General features: G+C 45.2%; 1 protein-coding gene across 4 annotated transcripts in view; it reads left to right on the forward strand.

Annotated features, from left to right (window-relative positions):
* The window catches only part of LOC138268282 (NACHT, LRR and PYD domains-containing protein 12-like), a 368481-nt gene that overhangs the window by 37937 nt on the left and 307894 nt on the right, over positions 1-22650 (forward strand). The window lies entirely within an intron of this gene.

Genomic DNA, 22650 nt, shown 5'->3' on the forward strand with positions numbered 1-22650 from the left:
ATTAATCATTTTAAATGTTTTGTAAATGAGATATTGTTAAAAATGGGGTCTCTGGTTGACAGAGATATTCATGTTTGTCCAAATAGGGACCAGAATCCTAGTTAGGGTAAGCCACACCTAATCCAGATGATCCTGTGCCCACCGTCTGGTAGCTTGGCACTGAGCAGTCAGGCTTAACTTAGAAGGCAATTTGTAAACTATCAGTGCAATAGATCATGAAATAACACAGTGAAAACACCACAAAAATACACCATGCATATATATAAGATATTTATCTGGTTAAATTAAGGTCAAAACGATCAAGTTTCAATAAGCACAAGTTGAGATATTACTTTTGCAAGTTTAAAAAGAGTTTTAAATCTTAGAAATCAACAGTTGTCTCTTATCTGCACAAAGTACATGGTTTGCGTCAAAATGACCACACACGGAGACCGCAGAGGCGTAGATGCGTGAAAAAATAAGGTGTGCGTCAGATTTTCCGATGCAGCACAGACAATGCATCGTTTCTTTCCACACTGCAAGAGGCTTTGCGTTGATTTCCAGCACGCAGGCTTCGTTGTTCACTGCGTTGCGGGGATCTTTAGACGGCCAGGAATGATGCAGGGAAAAATCCTGGGTGTGCGGTAAGAAGTCACAGGCGTTTCATCAATCTGGTAGGCGAGGCGTCAAATTGTTTGTCACACTGCAGCTGCTTCGATGATCTTTGCTTGGGAAGTCGGGCTGCGCCGTTCTGGTTTGACTGTGCAGCAATGTTCTTGTCACAGGGCAGGCTGAGCATCATTTCCGGCAGGCTGTGCAGTGATTTTCAGCACACAAGGAGTTTCCATGAAGAGATTAAGGGGGTGATTCTAACCCCGGCGGTCTTAGACCGCCGGGGCCAGGGTCGGCGGGAGCACCGCCGACAGACCGGCGGTGCCCCGCAGGGCATTCTGACCGCGGCGCTTTGGCCGCGGTCAGTGCAGGAAAACCGGCGGTCTCCCGCCGGTTTTCCGCTGCCCGTTGGAATCCTCCAAGGCGGTGCAGCTTGCTGCGCCGCCGAGGGGATTCCGACCCCCCCTACCGCCATCCAGTTCCCGGCGGTCCGCCCGCCGAGAACCGGATGGCGGTAGGGGGGGTCGCGGGGCCCCTGGGGGCCCCTGCAGTGCCCATGCCACTGGCATGGGCACTGCAGGGGCCCCCGTAAGAGGGCCCCTAAATGTATTTCACTGTCTGCTGCGCAGACAGTGAAATACGCGACGGGTGCAACTGCACCCGTCGCACAGCTTCCACTCCGCCGGCTCGATTCCGAGCCGGCTTCATCGTGGAAGCCTCTGTCCCGCTGGGCTGGCGGGCGGCCTGAAGGCGGCCGCCCGCCAGCCCAGCGGGAATGTCAGAATTACCGCCGCGGTCTTTCGACCGCGGAACGGTAACCTGACGGCGGGACTTTGGCGGGCGGCCTCCGCCGCCCGCCAAGGTCAGGATGAGGGCCTAAGTCTTTTTGGCCATGAGACATAAAAAGCAAGAGGCAAGCTCAATCCAAGCCCTTGGAGAGCAATTCTCAGCAAAGTCAGAGGCCAGCAGGGCAGCAGGGCAACAGCAAGACAGCAGTCCTTCACAACAAAGCAGTCCAGGTGAGTTCTTTGGGAAGCCATGGAGTTCCTCTTGACAGGTTGCAGGATCTGGGCCACAAGTGCCTGATTTGGTGGGGTCAGGTACCCAGTTTATACACCCAAAAATGGCTTTGAAGTGGGTGGAGACTTCAAAGAGTGGTTTTGAAGTGCACAAGGTCCCCTTTCAGTACAGGTCTGTCTGCCAGTGGTGTCCCAGTAGGTGGTTTGTCAGTCTATTGTGTGAGAACAGGCCACTAGCCTTTGAAATGTATCAGGCCCTCCACCCTCCCAACCCAGGAAGACCCATTAAGTATGAAGATGAGTGCAGGTGTGACTGAGTTTCCTATGTTTCTGTTTGTCTGGGTGAAATGCACAAGGGATCTGTCAACCAGCCCAGCCAGACGTGAATTGGAGACAGGCTGTAAGGCACAGATGGATTTTAAGTACAGAGAAATGCTCACTTTCTAAAAGTGGCATTTCTAAATTAGTAATATAAAATCCAACTTCACCAATAAGCAGGATTTTGTATTACCAATCAGGCCGTACTAAATATGACCTGGTTACCCCTTTCTGACCAGAATCTACCACTCAAACAGTATATGAGGGTAGCCCTGTTGTTATTTTGTGACAGGAGCAGGCCTCACATTAGTGGAAAACAAATTTAGGAGTTTTCCATCACCAGGACATATAAAACACACATACACATGCCCTGCCTTTTACCTTCATAGCACCCTGCCCTATGGGCTACCTAGGGCCTACCTTAGGGGTGACATATATATTGAAAAAGGGGAGTTCAAGGCTTGGCAAGTGCGTTTAAATGCCAAGTCAAAGGGGCAGTGAAACTGCACACAAAGGCCTTGCAGTGGCAGGCCTGAGACATGGTTAAGGGGCTACTTATGTGGATGGCACAATCAGTGCTGCAGGCCCACTAGTAGCATTTAATTTACAGGCCCTTGCCACATGTAGTGCATTTTACTAGGGACGTACAGGTAAAATAAATATGCCAATTAGGGATGAGCCAATGTTGCCATGTTTTTAGGGAGAGAGCACATGCACTTTAGCACTGGTTCACAGAATCCTAAAGCCAGAAAAAATGAGGTCAGATAAAGAGAAGGAGGAAGGCAAAATGTTTGGGGTTGAACCTGCAGAGGGGCCATTTCCAACAGATATTATTAACAAGTCTTACTAACCAAGTAGAATTTAATTAAAACAAAATGAACTAGAATGAGCTCAGTGATGTCTGCAGTTTTGGTTTCTCTATGAAAAGTAATTAGACTAAGATTTTCTGTAGTCCCTGCAAATTCCATCAGGCAAGACGGCGTACCAATAAGACACTCCACATCTTATAACAGGGGTAAAAGGCTGCTTTAATAGAACAGGTCTGGAAATTCATCCTAACATCGCCTAGACTAATTCCCTTACAAAACTAAATGAACCTCACTAATACAGTATGACTTCCTTGACCCAAGCCTTCTTTTGTTAGTTTTTCTTTTCCCCTTCCATTTGCCCTATTACCCCATCACACCTCAAAGCTGTCATGACTCCTCAAGCACCCCCAGATGTCACCATACACTCCCATGTCCCCTTCGACAAATCCATCCCCTTGCTCCCAGACCGTAGTCCCGCACTCTCTGTGCTTTGGTCACCCACCCTGAGAGCACCCCCATCCCCCCACATTGTCCTGTTGACACTGCATCCCCGGAAAAAGCCCTGAGGAGTTTTCCTGCCTCACTAAAAATGATCTGTCCAGATGCTGAAACAACAATTAAAAAATCTCAATCTATAAAATGTCACCTTGCAATTGAGTAACCAAGAGCCGCAGCTCCATTAGATAGTACCCCACACCCAAAATGAGATAAGCACTGAAATTCCTAGAGACAGACAAAAAACCCTCATCTCCCTATTCACCTTTCTTCGCTGCTTCTCATTAGCACTTGGTTTTATTGCACCTCTCCACACACTCCTGAATTAATTCAGTCCATAAAACATGGGTGGCCAACCAACTCTCCTTAATATGGGTAAGACCCAATATCATTGCTTTTAATAAACTGATACCTGACATCTGCATGGGATCATTGTCACCATGATGGAATTCATTTAAATCCGGACATATTCCTCCAGATATGTGCTTAGACAGAAATCCCAACAGTTCACCCTATTGCATGATGCTCTTTCCTCACGATGAAACCATCACCCTGGCTCCATCAAGCCTCAGCTGCCTTCCATATGTCCTTTTCTCTGTTTGCTTGGCAACCCAACAAACAAAAGAATGTCTCACTATCCATACCGCTGTAAGACTGCTGAGAGGACTTGGCACACAACCCAGGAAAGGAAAATAACAATAATAATGACAAAACACAAAAAGAAATACATAATCTCACTTATACATCGTCACATACTGCTTGTAGCATGCAGATTTTCACCTATCCTTCAGTTTTATAAAAATCTTCTCACAAACCCATCTTTAAGCCTCTGTTGCAGTGCCAGTACGAAATAAATGAGTCCTATACTCCTTAGGTGGAAAGCCTAGGTCAGCCATTGGTGATCTTAAAACTTTCAAAACTTGAAAAGGGATTAATGCAAACCCATCTTCAAGAAGAATAACTGGACCTGCCACTACACCCATTAATCACACAAAATCCAGCCAGTTCTGAACAGTGCAATAGGCAGTATTCCTTACTTTTGCTAAAAGTATCTCTTGACCCCTTCCCAACTGATTCGTCTCACAGTTTGACACCCAAAGTCTCACAGCCGTAGAAGAGGCTAAAACATGCCCACTCAAACCACTATGTCCCCTCAAACCCAATAATTAAAAAATGTGGAAAGTGCCAAGCAAAAACTAAACCACACATAACTAAAACAAAATTACCTCCCATCCTGACAAGTAAATATCTGGCAACTTGCACAGGATCTCAACCAGCTTATCCAATAAAATCAGTCTCTGTCTATCTATTCTGGTCCCTCCTTTTCTTGCCCAGCCCTCCAAAATCCTTCAACAAACTTCACCATCCATCGTATTGTATCCCCAAAAGCATTTCCCATAGAAAGAGATGCCTGCCAATTTGCCTGAAATAGTAACTAAGCTAATCCCAAGCTAATTTGAGAAAGAATGTAATGCGCAGCATCTGACTTCCGTAATACCAGCTCATCTGCAAACCCTCTCTCCTCTGAGCACCACTTTTTAGAAATATCCTGCCAAGCTTGTCTGTATACTCTTCTTGTAGAAACTGCTCCCGAATCCTCAATAAGATCAAGTAGTCTCATCTGTCCAGCTGACAGAGATCCAGTGGCATCCTGGTCTTCTTTGCATGTGCCCCAGGAGCCAGCCAATGGAACCTCTGCCACTGCGAACAAGATAATGCAGCTGTGATATTGTCATCTCTCCCCGGAACATATCTTGCCCTGAAAAGAGTGTTAAATTTCAGGCAACCCAATAGGAAAACTCGGAGTAACCTCACAACTCTCTCATTCTTCACCTTCTGTGTGTTAAACAATTCCCAAAAACCAAATTCTTCTCATAGCAACCAACCAGTCAGCTCTGCCATCCATTGTCTGTCCCAAAATGGGCCAAAAGCATGGGCACCTGCAGCGTCAGAAAAAATCTGAACTTGCCATAACCATTCATCCTGAAATGACAAAATAGTGACGCCGTTCAACTCTTTTAGAAATATAATCTACATTCAAAGGTTCTTTCATAAGGCTGCTTTCAAACAGTCCCTCTGGTGTGGCAAGGTTGTACCTGCCACAGAAAACCCAAACTGTCTGCCAAAAGCCCACCCAGCTTGCACCACCCTGCAGGCAACATTCAAATGGCCTAAAAGGGACTGAACTTTCCTCAACTTTATCTTTTTAGACACTGAAGCCTCCTCTAGCAACTGTAATAAACTTGAACTTTGTCTTTTGGCAAACGCACATCCATGGTAACTGAATCAAATTCAATGCTTAAAGTCAACCTGGTCACAGGGCCTTCATTCTTATCAGGAGCTAATGGCACTCCAAGGTCCTCCATCACCACATGAAAGGCTTCTGAAACCTTGCCAAACTCCTGAATTCTCTCTCCTAACAAATAGAAAATCATCGAGGTAGTGTGTAACTTTCTTGAAACTGCTTCTAAATTAAAAACCCTATTGTAAATAAGGGCTAAACAGTTCAAATAGAGAACAATAAACCAAACAACCCATTGGCAACATCCTATCGACATAACTCCCACCATCAATCTGCAAACCCAAGAGTGAGAAACCCTCTAGATGAACCGGTAAAAGGTGAAAAGCTGATTTTATGTCTGACTTAGCCAGTTCAGCACCTTGCCCACAGTCCATTACCAAGAGAATTGCATCATCCATCAAGGCATATCTGAATCTTTGCTGTCCATGAAATTGTTATTGGACTCACCTGTTGGCCAAGAAAGATGATGAATCAGTCAAAACTCACCTTATTGTATTTTTGAAACCTCGTCCAGCTCGGAGATTGTGAGATTCTGAATAGGCCATTCATAAAATGGGTCTACAATCCTTTCCTCCTGCATCTTTTTCTCCAGTTTTCTTTTAACCTCCTCCCAGTGAGAATCCGCCGACTTTAAATTCTTCGCCCATTTCCATGGTCCTTAATTACATAACCGAAAACCTTCTTTAAAACCCCTTGCCACACATATGAGAGATGCCCAAGCTTTGTATGACTGGGTGTTTTGTACCAACAGTTGGCACAGTCGTCCTGAACTTAAACTGTGCCCACATACAAGAGCCTCGGATAAATGACCATTATGCTCATTTGGCCAGGCTTCATCTGCGTCATACAGTAAAGTCCTCGCAAAGTCTGTTATGAACCGCAGGCTTTGGAAAAACAACTTTCACCACCCTCCAATGAATAGTGCTCATCATCTTAATTCAAAGACAGAGCTCTCTTATCTTGGAAAGCATCCACCACCACATTCACTTCAATGCTAGTACTGGGCAACTCGCCATCTTCAATCACGCCGTCATCTAGATATTTTTTAATGCGATGTTGATCCGACATCAGGGCAGTTGATCCAGACCCATCCGTCTCTTTGACAGTGCCCACAAACTGCCCTGAATTTGACCGGGGGCAGGATACCATCGCTGGTCTCACCTGTCAGCCTTGACGAATCCACCCAGCTTAAACCACCTAGTTTGAATAGTGTGTCACAAAGGGTGACCCCCTCCAGTTGATCCAGACTGTCTACTCTCTGCACTGTAAAAGGAACCAGATAACCATACCCATTGACCTGTTGTCTGCTGTCCTACACTCTGTTCCTGTGTGTGGCTAATGTTCCCCTCAACAGGCGCCTTCTCTTTTCCCATAAGAGCACAACCACTTACCCTAGTTGGAGTCACATCCTGATTGGCTAATTCCCATCTTACACTTTATTAATAACAGTTAACATCTCTCTGTGCTTCACTGGTATTGTTCCCCATGCAATATCAGCTCCAACAATAGACCCTTGCTGTAAAATGCATTCTCTCCCCTGGAAAAACGTGGTCTCTGTAATGACCTGGAGCTCCTCCGGCTTGAAACGCAATAATAAAATCTGATCCTCATACACTTGTATGGACGTCACTATCGTGGGCTTGCCCAACTGTCTTTCCTCTAACATGCAAAGCGTGTCACAGACCATAGCCACAGATGAAGCCCCTTGCAACCCAAGCCTCCGAATGCATCAGTTTGCCCCATGCCTCCGACACGCTTCCTGTAGGAGCTTATCATTTCCAAGCCCCTCTGTAGAGGGCTGCAGTTCCGGCCCAACAGGTGAGTGATGCGAACTGTCAAAATTGGTGGGATGAGAGCTCAATATTTTAGCACCCTTAGGGCTCAGGTGCTTCTTTTTGCCTTACCATTGGTGATTTTTTGGTGCAGGGGTGAACAAGTCACCACAGCCACTCCATCTGCCGATACACTTTTAGGCCCCTGCAAACCTACTCAGGCATGTTTGAAGACCCCCACTCTAATCAAATCCTCTCTAACTGCCTCCAACAGTACTTTGAGCACCTCAACCAATCTATTCATGGACATGAATACCAAAAAAGACTTAATACTCTACCTGCATAAAACCACTCCCCCCCCCAACAGTATAGTATTATTTCTTTGGCCTAACCTGACTGTATAAAATTACCTCACTGGCCTACTCCTGGTTGTGACGATGGCCAAAGAAGACAGCATGTAGTGTCTAGGGCAGCTCCACTTGCCTGAAATGCCTGTGGTGTTTGTTCCTGGATCTCCCTGGGTCTCTGTTGTTACCTAAGACCTCTTAAGTTGAAATGGCCAATCAAGATGGAACATTTTTTAGGTTCAGTGCACAAGCACTCTGGCCTGTTGTAATCTATCTGTGGGCTTTTAACCATGCCCACCGCACGCCATCACCATCACTTGTTCATGGACTTGTCTTTTGAAAATCCTTTGTCATCATTGGTAAATGGTTTACGTTTGTAGATCCTTTGGGACAGTTTTGTTACCGCCTTGGCCATAGACACTGTTACTAGGATAATTGCACTTTTGCCGCTATGTTTGAGTGCAAGTGAACTTCTTTTTCCTATTGTGTCTCTCCTTCGCGCTCACACTCATGGCGGCCATTGCACTTTAAATCGACTCACTTAAGTCAACTGTTCTACTTTTTTATTTTAAATTTATGTGGCAAGAAAAGTCCAGTTAGTAATTTACAGTGCTAATAGCTCTTACTCAAGCAAACACAAGACCCATTGCATTGCAAATGCTTGTTTCTCTTGATAGCTGCCAGTTTGCACTACTGTTTCTGCTGGCTTGATATGCACTTTACTATCCCTGTTCCTTAGCATTGTTTGAAATTTTGAATACATATGTTATATTTCCTTAAACCCTCTTTTTCCCTTACAAAATGGAAATAAAGCTGGAGGAAGAGAGAGGTGATATTTCAAGCTGATTTGTTGATGGAGAAAGTCTCCCCCAGAACAGGGTACTTTCTATTTCCTTGCTTCATTTTAAGTCTGACGTTAGCCAAGACCTTCAGATTTTATTACAATGAAATGTATAATTGAAGAGTGTAGCATGTGAGATCTGGAGGGATTTCCCGAATGGGCCACAACCATCAGAGGTCATAAGAGGACTTGTATGATGGGGAGAGGGGAGACACCTAATTTCCCTGTTTTATAAAGCACTCAGCAATGATAGGCAGAACACTTTCTACGCAACAAGGGTAATGTGGGATAAAGAGCTGGGGGAGCCGCTCTTTGGCACGGACTGGGGACGGCTTTTGGAACTGGCCACATTGTATCATGCAATAATAGATTTAAACTCCTACATTTCAACTACTTACATCAGACCTATATCACACCATATGTGTTGGACAAGATAAATCCTCCCGGGGGGGCAAATGCCAATGGTGTGCAAAAGAGGGGGGGGCACGTTTCTGCATCTGGTGTGGGAGTGTGCTGAAGTTTAGGCTTACTGGAAAGTGGTTATACCTTGAATAATAGCTGCCACAAAGCTAAAAGTCACACTAACACCAGTGGCCTGCTTGTTGGGCATGATACCTAGACCCAAGGTTTGGAAGATCCCCTACAAACTGACCCAGCTGGCACTGCTGCTGGCGAAAAGAAGAGTAGCCATTTGTTGGATGGGAACCAAGGGCCCACAATTGACCCACTGGCTGAAAGATTTGATGGAGTGGGGTGGCGGAGGAGCAGAAAATGCACTGGCGTGCACAGATGACGATGAGGCTGCAGAGATCTTAGCCTGCAGTGTGTTGCTTGATCGATTTGCAGAGAGTGCTTGACCCTCGCACAGAGTCCTCTGCAGTTGAGGAGGGGTAAAATTGCATATACAGTTCTTGGTATAAAATTGTGATGACCAGATGAGTATGGGACTCCTATGGTCCTTCAGGATCAATGCATCAGCTTGGAGACTTGGTCTCTGGAATTATTGTGCAACAAACTTGGCAGGTGGCGGGCTGTGGGGGTCTGGTTGAACATGGCTGTTGTGGCTGTCTCCTGATGGTTCGGAGCTCTTGACTCCCACCCTCATTATGTAACAGGAAATCATGCACTGACACTGTACGATTGTTTTATGTTTTGTCATGGCTTTAAACTGCAATGTTCTAAGTGAAAAATAAAGGTTACATTTTTTTTTAATGTTAATATACTTAAGGGGATGGGAGCACACTGCCTCATGTCACAGCACAGTTCATCCCTTTGCAATGTAGTAAATGCAGGATGGCGCTTACTTGAATATTAGCTGTAGTTTTTCACCAGAGTTGGTGCAGATAGTGCTATACATCGCTAGACATATGCATTTCTGGATTTCTTCCTTCCTTATTATAGAACAAAAAACGAATTTCATCAGGGGTTGCTGAGAATATTATTCAAATAAGTTAAAACTTAGTACTGCATTTACCACAATGCAAAGGGACGAACTGTGCTGTGATATGAGGCAGTGTGTTCCCATCCCCCCTTTTGTATAATATACTAACTTACATAGGCTTTCAGCAGACAGTAACCAGAAAATGATAACCCCCCTTTACTTGAAACATGCTTCTCATCACATCAAACACGCAAAGCGAGCAAACCCTGCTAAGAGCACTTACTTTCAGCCTTTCATCTTCTTTCTATCCATCTATGCTTTCAATCTTTTATCTATTCACCCACCCATCTGTCCACCCCTCCCCTTTCCATCCATTCACCCTTTCAGTTCCATCCATCCTTTCCTCCCCATCCAACCTTTCACCCATACACCCATCAGTATATCCATCCATTCATTCACTTCACTCACTGTTCCTTCTTCCACGCTTTCATCCAGTCACCCTTTCTCCTGTCGCTCTTCCATCTGTCCTTTTATCCTTCCATCCTACATTTCAACACATTCGCCAATCTTTATTTGGCATAAATGCCATAAAGGTTACCAACAACAAAAGTATTTAAATATCTTATAAGTGCATTGAAAAAAGCAGCTTGACTGTACACAGCTGGATGTATAAATCCCAATAACATCCCAAGGACCACAGCACATTATGCAATTTTTAACTTTTCTCACTAAGCATCGCACAAAAGAAAAGAAAGAATATCATATTCCTAAAATAAACCTAAATCACATAGTCGCATCATTAAAAGGACCGGTCAGCGGCAGGGCTGTTCTGTAGTCTGCCTAAAATGAAAGTCCACTGTGCATGTTTTTGCAGTTGGATGAAATAAACTCGAAAGGGACGGGCCTTAGGGGATAGTACAGAGCACCAGTTTAAAGTGCAAAATTAATTTATTATTCTCAAACTAGGAGCAACACGAGAGAACACCTGTCTACCGACACGTTCTTTCATTGGATGAAATCAGTGGCGTGACAAAGCCCCCCCCTTCCATGCAGTGCGGGTGGGGGCGCTGAGCTCCAGGGTGCCCCCTCAGCAGAGTACTTGGGCCTGAGAGCTCCAGAGTAAGTCCGGAGGGGGGCCCTCCATGTACTTTGCAGGGGGGGGGGGCTGAAGTTTTGCTACACCACTGGATGGAATGTGATCAAGATAGACAAACCTTGGGGAGTAGAACAAAGCAATAATCTATAAAGTGCTGTGACAACTTAGACTAAAATCAGAGATCAAGCAGGGAAGGATGTAGGGAACTGACATAGTTTGGAATACATAATCTTTCTACAAAACCTCACGAAGGGTCTGCTATGTATGCTGAGGGAGATATCACATCTGCTGTGAGTTGGTGCATTGAGATATAATGAACAGTTCCTTCCTTAGGAGATATTGGCATTTGCTTGGGCTAGGGGTGTGAAGAGTGTGTTGCCATAGCTTTATGTGTAAGGAAGCATGCCTTACCCAGGAGTTTGGCCACTGCACAGGCAGTGTCTGATATTAGGATTCTAAGTGGCTGATTTAAGAGCCCCTAGTGCCTTCTTGCGCCACATTATCGTCATTTTATTTACGCTAATGTGACCCAACAAAGCCAAAATTGCTGCGCAAAATTTACATAGTGGCGCAATGCATGCATTTCCACACTTTGTAACCCTTTGCGCCACATTATGCATGTGCCAGGCATAATGTATGTAAAGGGGGCGTTCCCCCGTTAGGGGGGGTGAAAAATGGCACAAAGAAATCTAAAAGAGGCATGCCACTGTTTTTAATGGGCCTCAATGGGCTTTGCAGGATTAGCGTCAATATTTCCAAACTTTTTTGACGCTAGTTCCCTAACTACTGCCATGGTGCGCCGTATCTTAGATACAGCCCATACATGGTGGCGTTAGAGGGGGTGCTAAGGGCCGCAAGAAAAATGGTGCTGCACTGGGAGCAGAGCTACTTTTCTTGAATCAGGGCATTAGTGCTTCAACATGTTTCATGGTGCCCATCTGAGAGCAAGCCAACAGCCTTGGCTGAGTGTAAGCAGGACAAGCAAACAGAATGTGGGCTACAGTTTCGTTAGAGACATTACGGACTTGACATGTTACGGTGGGTGCAGGGGAGGATGACCATTTGGCTGTGAATGCATTGGGGGGCAAAGTTCCAGAACTGAATGTAAAGTTGCCTGTCAGTAGGATCAGTGATAAGATCTAAATAGGTTTTTAAGGCACTGTGGGTCTTATATATAATTAATTGATCAGTCTTTGATTCTTTCATTGGGAAGAAGACGGACGGCTGGAGAAAAGTCCCACGAAACAGGTAGTCTCAGTAAGCTTAACAATTTCCTAATGTTACTGAGCTAATTGATTTTCTGGAACCTATCCAGCTACGTAAACTGTTGCGAGCCTTGGCAAAGGGGACTAATTCTGGTGTAGCCTTCAGCCGCCTCCAAAACAGGACATGTCTAATTCTTGATTTGTCTAGGATTAGCCTCATCCCCATGTCAAGGTTTAACGAGTGTAACGGGTTGCTGGCTGGTAGCATAGCTAAGTTTCTCTGGAACTTATTTTCAGTTTTGCTTAGGTCAGTCATGTTTTGAAAGCCCCAGATCTCATCCCTACAGAGTGCTGCTCCCAGTGCATTTGCATCATAAATTTGTAATGCTGGAGTTATTAGCTTAGTGAGTGGTGCATGATGTTCTTTTAGGATGCCACCCACAATTTGTGTTTGAGTTAGGCCTTATCTTTATGTGGTTTCCACACCAATTTAGGGGACAACCTGATTCCTGGATAGTCAAAGGCATCTACTCTTTCAATTTCACAGCCCCAAGGAACATCTTTCCTCTGAACGACTTGTACTGGTTGACGGTCAAACACTTTGTTTTGGTAAGGTTTACTACCAGTCCTCACAAGGAGCAAAGTTCATCAAATCGATTTAGTGTGCTGTTCTTGGTCCCCCCCACCACCTTACACTAGCATGGTTGTACTCATGAAGCCGAACGAGGATAGAGAGAATGTTTGCTGGCATCCCCATGTCCATTAGCACCTGCCACAACTTGTGACGAGGAACTCAATCAAGGCCGATTTCAAAACGAAAAAGGCCACCTATAAGTGGCCCCTACCGATTTTAACTGTCTTCCGATACATGGTAAGAAATCGGAACCTGGTCCATAGTGCAGCTTGTTTTCCTGAAGCTGGCCCGTAGCATACAAAGAATGTTGTTTTCTTCAATCCAATCGTGCATTGCCCCCCGGACCACCAGACAAAACACCTTTTAGATGGTGTTTATTAAGTGTATGGGTCTGTACTTTGAGGGCACACTTCTGTCACACTTCTTATGTAAGGGCACCATTGTAATTACATTGAACAAATCAAGTATGTATTTGGGCCAATTATCCCCATCGCTAATAAATATGTCACCAGGAATGCCATTGGGTCCGGGGGCTTCACTGCATGAGATGGTATCAAGTGCATATCTGATGTCAGTAAGGCCAAATGCAAGTACGTCCAATAAGGTGTCACATTCCATAAGGTCAGAATTAATGAGGTCTTTACAGCTATCAGAGAATAACATTTTGAAGTGTTTATGCCAAGCAAGAAGAGCAATTTGATTTGCTGTTTGTCCTGCAGCCCCTCAGCTCCCCCATGCCACAAGAGCCCCGAACTTGCTGTGATCTTTGCGGGTGCATGATTTGAGCATGTCAAAACCATCTCTTTTTGTCCTGCTCCATTTTCGCTTCGCGTAAAGTGTGCTTGTAGGCTTTCCTAGTGTCCTTTATCAGCGCCGGGGTTTTAGATCTGATAGCCATGGCTAGGTGCCTTCTTGCCAGTCTACAAGCCTTGTTAAACCAGTTATTGGTTTTGATGCTCTTATGAGGTTTACTGGACATTTGAGAGAAGGGGGCTAGAAAGAGAAGTGCTAGTGGGTCAAAAAAGTATGAGTGGAACCTAGTTGCTTCTTCAGTATTTATATCTTTAGCTAATAAAGCATCAAGATTTAGAGTGACACTTTCAAGATCTGTGGTGACAGTAGTCTTGAAATCAGGCTGAACTGCAACATGGTCCCATTTAACTTTTCGCTTATTGTTTGTTTGTTGGAGATCCCTGGTTAGCGTGCATGGCAATGGAACCGAGGGCGTGCCATCCCAGTGTGGGGCTAATTGGAGGCAGAGGGGATTCTTACCAGTCTCAATCCTTGGGATGACTAGCATGTTGCTTACCTTATGCCAGATTGTTTGTTCCATATATTTATTCAATACAACTCTTGTGGTTGGGTTTGCTGTATGTGAAAGCGCCTCTGGTATCTGATTTTGTTCTGCCATTTGTGGCCCCAAGGCCATGTTTCAGTATCAAGGCTTTTAGCTGCAGTGTTATTTGAGTCCATCTTTTTATAGGAGGTAATTTGAGTTGGGGTACATCGCAGCACTTGTCTTTGTCGGAAGACAGATCAGTATAGTTGCAGTCCAAGGGTTGAAACGTAATGTTGAATCCCTAGCTTATATGACACGTTGTGTTTGAGACTTCTTCTCCCATTGCTTCTGCAGAATATGGAGTGTTTCTGACATTTTGCTGCACTTAACCCCTCTGGTGTAGAAAATTTAAAGGCCAACAGGACCCCCATTAAACCTGGAGTGGATTTCCAGAATATCTGGAGAATCAACTTCCAGCTTGTGTGTCAAGCAATTTAATGAGGTTGTTAGCCAAATTAGCAGACATATGGCCTGCGGCAGTGGTTAGCTTTGGCCAGAATCCAGTAATTAATGTACCCATTCTTAAACACAGGCTCTGTATTCCCTGTTTTCTACAATCTACAAATGTCAATTTTGTTTATAAAATCAGACCAGTTGTGCAGTGTCTATCACATTCCAGGAGACCCCTGAGAGAGTGCTACTTAGTTTTAACTTAGATTTTAGGCCTGCCACATTCCAGGAGACCACTGATAGAGTGTTACTTATATTGTTTGTTGGTGAGTTAGCTGACTCAGAGTTTTCTCCAGATGGAGCCGGGCTGTTAGGAGAGGAGTATGTGGACTTCAACGTAAGGGGTCAGCTGGTTGTAGGTGGAGATATCCCTTTCCACATTGAATTTTGAGGTGGAGTAAACAATACCCTGAATATTTTTGGACTTGAAAAGTAAGGGCCTGATTTAAATGTTAGCGGTAATGGTCCCGCCGTCAGGTTTATGACTGAAACCTGTCCGTCGCTGTGACGGTCTGCCCGCCATATTTAGATGTCAGCAGGAGTATAGGCGAAAGACCACAGACGGTCCGCCGTCACCGACGAGAATTACGACCCACATCGACAATGCAACAGGGTAAAGTGGCAGAACACCAGCCCCTTTTCCCGCCGAGCTAATCACGATGTGCATTTCCGCTGACACAACTGTGGCAGCTAAACCTCCACACCTGAGTTGGCGGATTGGGCTTGAGAGCAATATAAGCACAAAACCTACCTTTTTGACGCTTTACACGATTCCTACTGCCATGAACCCGCTCCTACCCATTCTGCATTTGCCCCTGGGCCAGTTCCAAGATGGAAATCAACCCTGTTGTCACCCGAACAAAAGGTAAGTCACAGTTATTTCTGACATCCTCAGAATTGTTGCTTCACAGTAGTACTGGACTTGTGCATGGGTAAATATTGTTTGCAAACAACACCTTAATAATGCACAATGCTTATGTGTGTAATGTTGTAGTTAGGAAATGTATCAGAACGAGATAAGAGTAGCACCCACCAATCAGGTACAAACTGCCTTCATGGCAATGGAATACTACACCTGAACTTGCTACAGACGGGTGTGCATAGAACGTACTACCAATCTTTCCACTAAACTGAAAACATGGGAGAGGATTGTGAAGGTCACATGTACTCTTGGTTTTTGCAAAATATATCAATCATTAGATGTCACTTAACTGTAAAGTTCCAGTTACACTGTGAAATGGATATCTGCATATCATTGGCATATCATATCAAAATAAACACACATGCATGCATTCTCCAGTCACAAAAACAGAAAAACATATACTTTTGGTGCAACAGTCATAACCAAAATTAATATGTCCATCACAAATGTACATCTGTAATATATGAACATTTTGAACATTAACTATAATTCACAAACTGTGCTTGTTACTGTCATAAATGAGTAAGTGCATGGCACACACATTATCAGAAATTACATTATTTGTGTAGGAAAGTGCCCCTTTTGGCATGGTTACCCCACCCACCTTTTGCCAGCTATTTATGTTTACTTGACTGAGAGCGCCCTGGCATCCTGCTAACCAGGCCCCAGCATCAGTGTTCTTTCCCTAAAAATTTACCATTGTTTCCACAATTGGCACACCCCTGGCACACAGCTAAGTCCCTTGTAAAATGTACCCATGGTACCAAGGGCCCTGTGGCAAGGAAAGTCCCCAAGGGCTGCATCATGTATTATGCCATCCTAGGGGACCCCTGACCAAGCACATGCACACTGCCATTGCAGCTTGTGAGTGTTGGTGGGGGGAAAAAGAGAAAGTCAACATGGCACCCCCCGCAGGGTGACATGCCCAGGTAAGTCACCCCTCTAGCAGGCCTCACAACCCCAAGGCAGGGAGCACTATACCGCAGGTGAGGGCATAGCTGCATGAGTAATATGCCCCTACAGTGTCTACATCCATTCTTAGACATTGTAAGTGCAGTGTGGCCATATAAACTACATGGGTTGGGAGTATGTCATTATGAACTCCGCAGCTCCATGATGGCTTCACTGAAGTCTGACTTCTCAGCACAATAAACCCACACTGATGCCAGTATTGGATTTATCGAAAAATGCACCCATAGGGCGTCTTAGAGATGCCTTCTGTATTTTAGCCAAACTTCTAGGTCAGGACTGACCGGTCTGTGCCAGTCTGCCACTTCCAGACAACTTTCTGACTACATGGGGTGAGAGCCTTTGTGCTCTCTGTGGCCAGTAACAAAGCCTGCATTGGGTGGAGGTCCTTCACACCTCCCCCTTGCAAGATATGTAACACCTAGTGGTCAACTTCAAAGGCTCCAGCATCTTGTGCCAGGGTTCAAGGGCACTCCAGCTAGTAGAGATGCCCGCCCCCTGGACAAAGCCCCACTTTTAGTGGCAAATCCAGTGGGAAAATTAGGAAAAACAAGGAGGAGTGACCACTTCATCTAGGACCACCCCTAAGGTGACCAGAGCTGAAGTGACCCCCTCCCTGCAGAATCCTCTATCGTGGTTTGGAGGACAGGGACCAATGGGGTTAGGTCTGTGCCCCCCTCCCCAAACGGAGTGGGCACCGGAAGGGTGTAGCCACCCTCAGGGACAGTAGCCATTTGCTACTACCCACTGACCCCTGTAACGCCCCTAAATTCAGGATTTAAGGGCTCCCCTGAACCTAGCTTGCCAGAATCCTGGGGACCTCAAGAAGACAACAAGAAGAAAGAAGGACTGTTAAGCTGACCCCCAGCAGAAAAGACTGAAGACACCAACTGATTTGGCCCCAGCCCTACCAACCTGTTTCCAGCTTCTGAAGCCCCTGCCACAAAAAGGCAAGGCATCCTCCAAGACTAGCGACCTCTTAAAATCCCCAAGAGGACTGCCTGCTCACCAGAGGGCCAAGATCTCCTGTTGGAAGCAGCCCTGTCCAGAACGAAAATCCAACAAAGGAATCCAGAGCCACCCTGAATTCTTGAGTCCTGCCCACTCTGCACCCGATGCCCACGGCCCGTGTCCAAGTGGCACAATGGACTAGAGCTTCTCCCCAGGCGATTCTGATCTAGTTTCCACTCTGGGTTTACCCCTCCTGTCCACTACAACGATTCCTGCAGACTAAAGCCAGTGGCCCCCCTGCCTGTGAAGGATCCGGACAAAGATTCCAACACTAAAAGGTACCCCGCACCCTCAGCCCCCTAGCCTGGGGATCCCGACATCCAGTGCAGCAACACGCATCAGGCAGCACACCTCACTGTCCAGCCAGTGGTTTCTCTGAACCGACCCCCCGGACCCAGCCTGCGGCCTACTTATGACCCCCATGGGTCACCCGATTGAAAAGCATTGGGAGCCCAATGCTGAGTTCCCACCCTGCACCTGGCTGCCTGTGCCACTGAGGGTGTGTTTGTGCTGACCTGTGGTGCCCCCGATGCTCTCCTAAATCCCCCAGGTCTGCCCTCCGAAGACGCAGGTACCTACCTGCAAGCACATCCAATTCCGAGTGCACCCAGTCTCTATAGGAGCCCATGTTAAATCTTGCAGCATCTTTGACTTCTGCACCTGGCTGGCCCCATGCTGCTGCTGGTGCGTGTTTGAGGGTAACTTGAACCCCAACCTGTGAACATCCTAACACCCGGAGACTGGAACAGTAAGTTTTGTACTTACCTCAAAACTGTACTAACTTTTCTTCCCCCACAGAACTGTGTTTGAAAATTGCACTGTCAACTTTTAAAACAGATTATTACTATTTATTTGAAAACCGTATAACTTGCTGAATTGAAACAAAGTGGTGTTGATACATATGCTTGCTACTTACTTGCAAATGTACTTACCTGCAAACTGAATATTGTTGTTCTAGAAATAAAGTAACAAAATATATTTTTGCTATATAAAAACAATTGGTCTGGAGTTAGTCATTGAGTGTGTGCCTCATTTATTGCCTGTGTGTGTACAACAAATGCTTTGCACTACCCTCTGATAAGCCTGACTACCACAAAAGAAAGCATTAGTATTATCTACTTTAGCCTCTGTTAAGCCTCTGGGGAACGCCTGGACTCTGTGCACAGTATCTCTCATTTGATATAGTGCACATACAGAGTCAGCTTACTACAAATAGCAAACAATCAGTAGCATTCATCAAATAAGCCAGGACAAATGTGTTTTCAAAATAAAATTGTATTATAAAATGAGATAATTTTCTCATAACAAATGTAAATCAATAGTACATAAATACAAAAGGCACTATGCCTGTAGTCCAGAGTGTGGATGCATGCCTGCAGCCTGCCTCCCAATGTCACTGCCATAATAAACCTCCTCTAGAAGGGGCATCAATGGGACAGAGAGCAGGCCATCAATAATATCACTGGAAGAGGGGGGGCCTTGGGTTTGGGATGGATGGGTTTGCTTTTGGGAGGGGTGGATTTTCATTTGGAATTGGTGAGGTGGGATGTGGAAGGAGTGGTTTTGGATGTGGGAGGGAAGGTTTGGGATGCTAAAGGTGTGGTTTTGGGGGTAGAATGAGTGGTTTTGAAAGTTGAAGGGCTGGAACGATGTTTGGGAGTGGTGCTTTTGAATGTGGAGGGGCTTAGAGACAGGCAAAAAGGTAGGTCCTCCTTGGGAAAATGGGTAGGTGGTCTTCAGGGAGATGTACATGAGTCTGTTGAAGGTGTGGGTGTCTGAGAGTGTGGTGTAGGTGCTGTATGTTTAGATTTGTATCTCTTACTGTTTGTCTGTTAGGTGGGTGAGTGTGGGTGTTTTGGTTCAATATGTGTGTGCAGTGGATATTGTAGTGAATCCTAGTTTGTTTTAATGGGATAACAGGAGTTAGCTTAGCCTTTGGCTGGCAGACTCGTGCCCCCGTCACCTAGTGACTTTTAACCTAGTTAGCTTGCTCTGCCTTAGCCCATTTATTTCATAATTCTTCTAAGATGGCTGCCTTGTTTATAGTTAGGCCATTTGTTTAGCTTTATGTTATCAGTGCAACCGAGCTAAGGCGTCAAATCAAGCGACAAAGACAAACTGTAGGTGTTCACATTAGGTACTTTCCCTCTTCACGCTTTTGAGGGAATTGTTTATATAAATTACCGTCCCAAGCATGCTGTGTTATCTATTGTTTGGGAACAACCTACGTCAGGGGTCCAAGTAGATCTGTATAAATACACCTCACTTTAGACAGATATTCAGAGAGATTCGGACCAGATACCATCGCTGCTATCGATACTGCACGTCACCTTGAGGTTGACCCGGATTTCATGTTCCTACGGAGTCTGAGCTTGAGACCTTATTCCAATGTAACAAGGGTTGGGGGCTCCTTCCAGGGACATGGCTTTGGCAGATTAGGTTTAACATACCCAGCTCTCCTCTAGGTAGATGGTTAGGCCTATTATGATAGGCTATTAGGACGTATTATGCATTCTATGTCTTTCTATATAACTGCAAGATGGTGAAGGTCTTTATAATCATGACTCTTGTCTTTACGATTCTGTTTCTTGCACTGTTCATTATCTTAATCATTGCAGCCCATGCAATTTATTGCAGATTGTGTTGAATAAAAACTATTGAAACCTTACTGCATCTTCGTTACTGCCTGTGTTTGGTTGAGACATGATGTATCTGTGAGAAATGGGTAATCTCCGTTTAACCACAACAATCCCTGAGATGTCATACTCTTGAATCCATGCGTAAAGGCTGCCACAAATCACCTTTAACTGTTTTGGGTTTTTGTTGAGGTACTGCTAGTGAGCCAGAAGGGTTGGGACTACAGTTGTGAGTTGTTGTAGGATAGGCATAGTCATCTACAAGCATAAGTACTGTTATCCTTAAACCAGCCGTCTTGCCCAGAACAAGAGTCCAACTACGACAATACAGTGTGTTGGTGTGGTGTCTGTGCAGGTGTGGTGTAATGGTGGGTGCGCTGACTGGGGGTGTGCTTGTGGTGTGATTGGGTGTCGGTATGTTGTCACTCACACTACTGGTACACTGTTTACTGGCCAGTGGTGGTCAATGGCCTGCAGTTTGTCTAATGAAACAGGAATTGTGAGTTACATGGACATGTATTAAAGCTTCTCATTAGAGGTGACTTAACACTCCCATGCACAGACATTTCAGACAGTGGCAAAAAACATTCTGTCCCAGCTAAATCATTCTGTGAACTCCAATCACAACACTTCCCACAATAATAAAAGGGACAAAATAGCCTGTGTATCAAAAAGGGAGAAGTTACTGAGTCAGATAATCCCCAATTAGACAAGTACCTGTTCTTCTGGGCTCCCAAAGAACTGGCTGTGCAGGGACAGGACCTTTCAGGCAAGGAGCTCCAGCTCCTCCGTGCTGAAGGCAGGGGCTCTGTCACCTGCTTTTCCCGGCATCCTGGCTCCCAGAGGTTGGTTACAGCAGCAGGTGTGTTAGGAGGCACTGAGTCGCATAAAAGTAGATGGCGGACGCGATCCATGCACAGCCATTGCCTTTTGTGCTTAGCCATCACCTTAGCCTATGGCAAGAACTGTTGTGGAGGGTACCACCTACTACACAGTCAAATTCTGCAGACAGCTCTCAGGAAGCCAATGCCCTGATGGCAAGGTCAGGCACACGCCATTTTAGGGCATGAAGCTGTGCATTTTTCAATTGCTAGTGCGTCACCTGCACTCAAAATGCAGGCTAGTATATTTCTAAATGTCAGATACGGACAACACTGTTCTTGGTATGATATGTCACAGTAAAACGTGATCTGTGACTGTGTGTAACATCAGTAGTTCCGCCGGGGAAGTAATGCTTCTTTGACTGTATTAAAAAGAAGAAAAAAAATATGTGCAAATAATACATTTCAATTGTCTTTTTTTGCTCATAATGAAAAACAATATTAAATGAAAAAATGTTTTTTTGAAGTTCCAAAAATTTGTTACGAATGTGTGTACAAGTATTACACAGTGACATTCCTATTGTTAATAAGACTTCGATTTGTGTTGATGCTAAAAGTATGGGTTGACCATTTCAACTGATATTTTCTTTTCCATGCATAAAAATGTCTAAAGCCAGCCATTGTTCGGTGACGACAGCCTCAGGTGTTTCAACCCATTCCAGACGTTGTCACCATGGAGGAAAGAGATTTCATAAAACAATTTCGGCTAAATAGGCAAACTATCCTGGATTTGTGTCAGGAGTTGGAGTCTGATCTCCTGCCTCACAATATGAATCCAGCAGCCATAACACCAAGAGTGAAACTCATGGCAGTACTGAATTTTGTTGCCACTGGGCTCCTTTCAGTACACTGGGGCAGTATCTGAGGGCATGTTCCAACCAACTTTCAGTGGTGTGCTACAGGAAGTCCTTGCTTCCTTGATGAGACACACCAACAGTTACATCCATTTCCCCCGTCCACATTATTTAGCCACCAAGAAGGGAGAATTGTATGCTTTGGGTGGACTACCACATGTGGTTGGAGCAATAGATGGCACGCATACTGCCTTGGTGCCACCACACACAAGGAAACAGGTCTACCGCAGTCAGAACTTCTATTCCATCAATGTTCAAGTTGTCTGTTTACCAGATTTATACATCTCAAGTGTGTGTGCCCACTTCCCTGGGACAACACAGGATTCATTCTTACTACAGAACAGCACCATACCCATTTAGATGTCACAACTTGGACCGAAGAGGGCCTGGTTTGTTGGTAAGTACAATATGACTTAGTTTAGTTTCTTTAGTTTAGGAAGGGACAATGGCTTGATATGTAAGTAATCTGTTGATGTGTGGCTTCCATGTAGGAGACTCAGCATATCCTAACCAACTGTGGTTATTGCCACCGATGAGGAATCTAACAATGCCAGGGGAAGTCCACGTCAGTTAGGCCCTTGGAAGAAGACGGAGGCCAGTGGAGCGGGCTTTCTGGCTCCTGAAGGCCTGGTTTAGGTGCTAGGACAAGACTGGTGGAATCTTCCTGTACTCACCTGATAAGGTGTGCCAAATCACAGTTTTCTGCTGTATTCTTCATAACATCGCTCTGTGACAAAACATCTCTGTAATCGAAGAGGAGGGAGACTGTGGTGAGCCA

The sequence above is a fragment of the Pleurodeles waltl genome, chromosome 12, assembly GCF_031143425.1.
Source record: "Pleurodeles waltl isolate 20211129_DDA chromosome 12, aPleWal1.hap1.20221129, whole genome shotgun sequence".
Taxonomy (NCBI): domain Eukaryota; kingdom Metazoa; phylum Chordata; class Amphibia; order Caudata; family Salamandridae; genus Pleurodeles; species Pleurodeles waltl.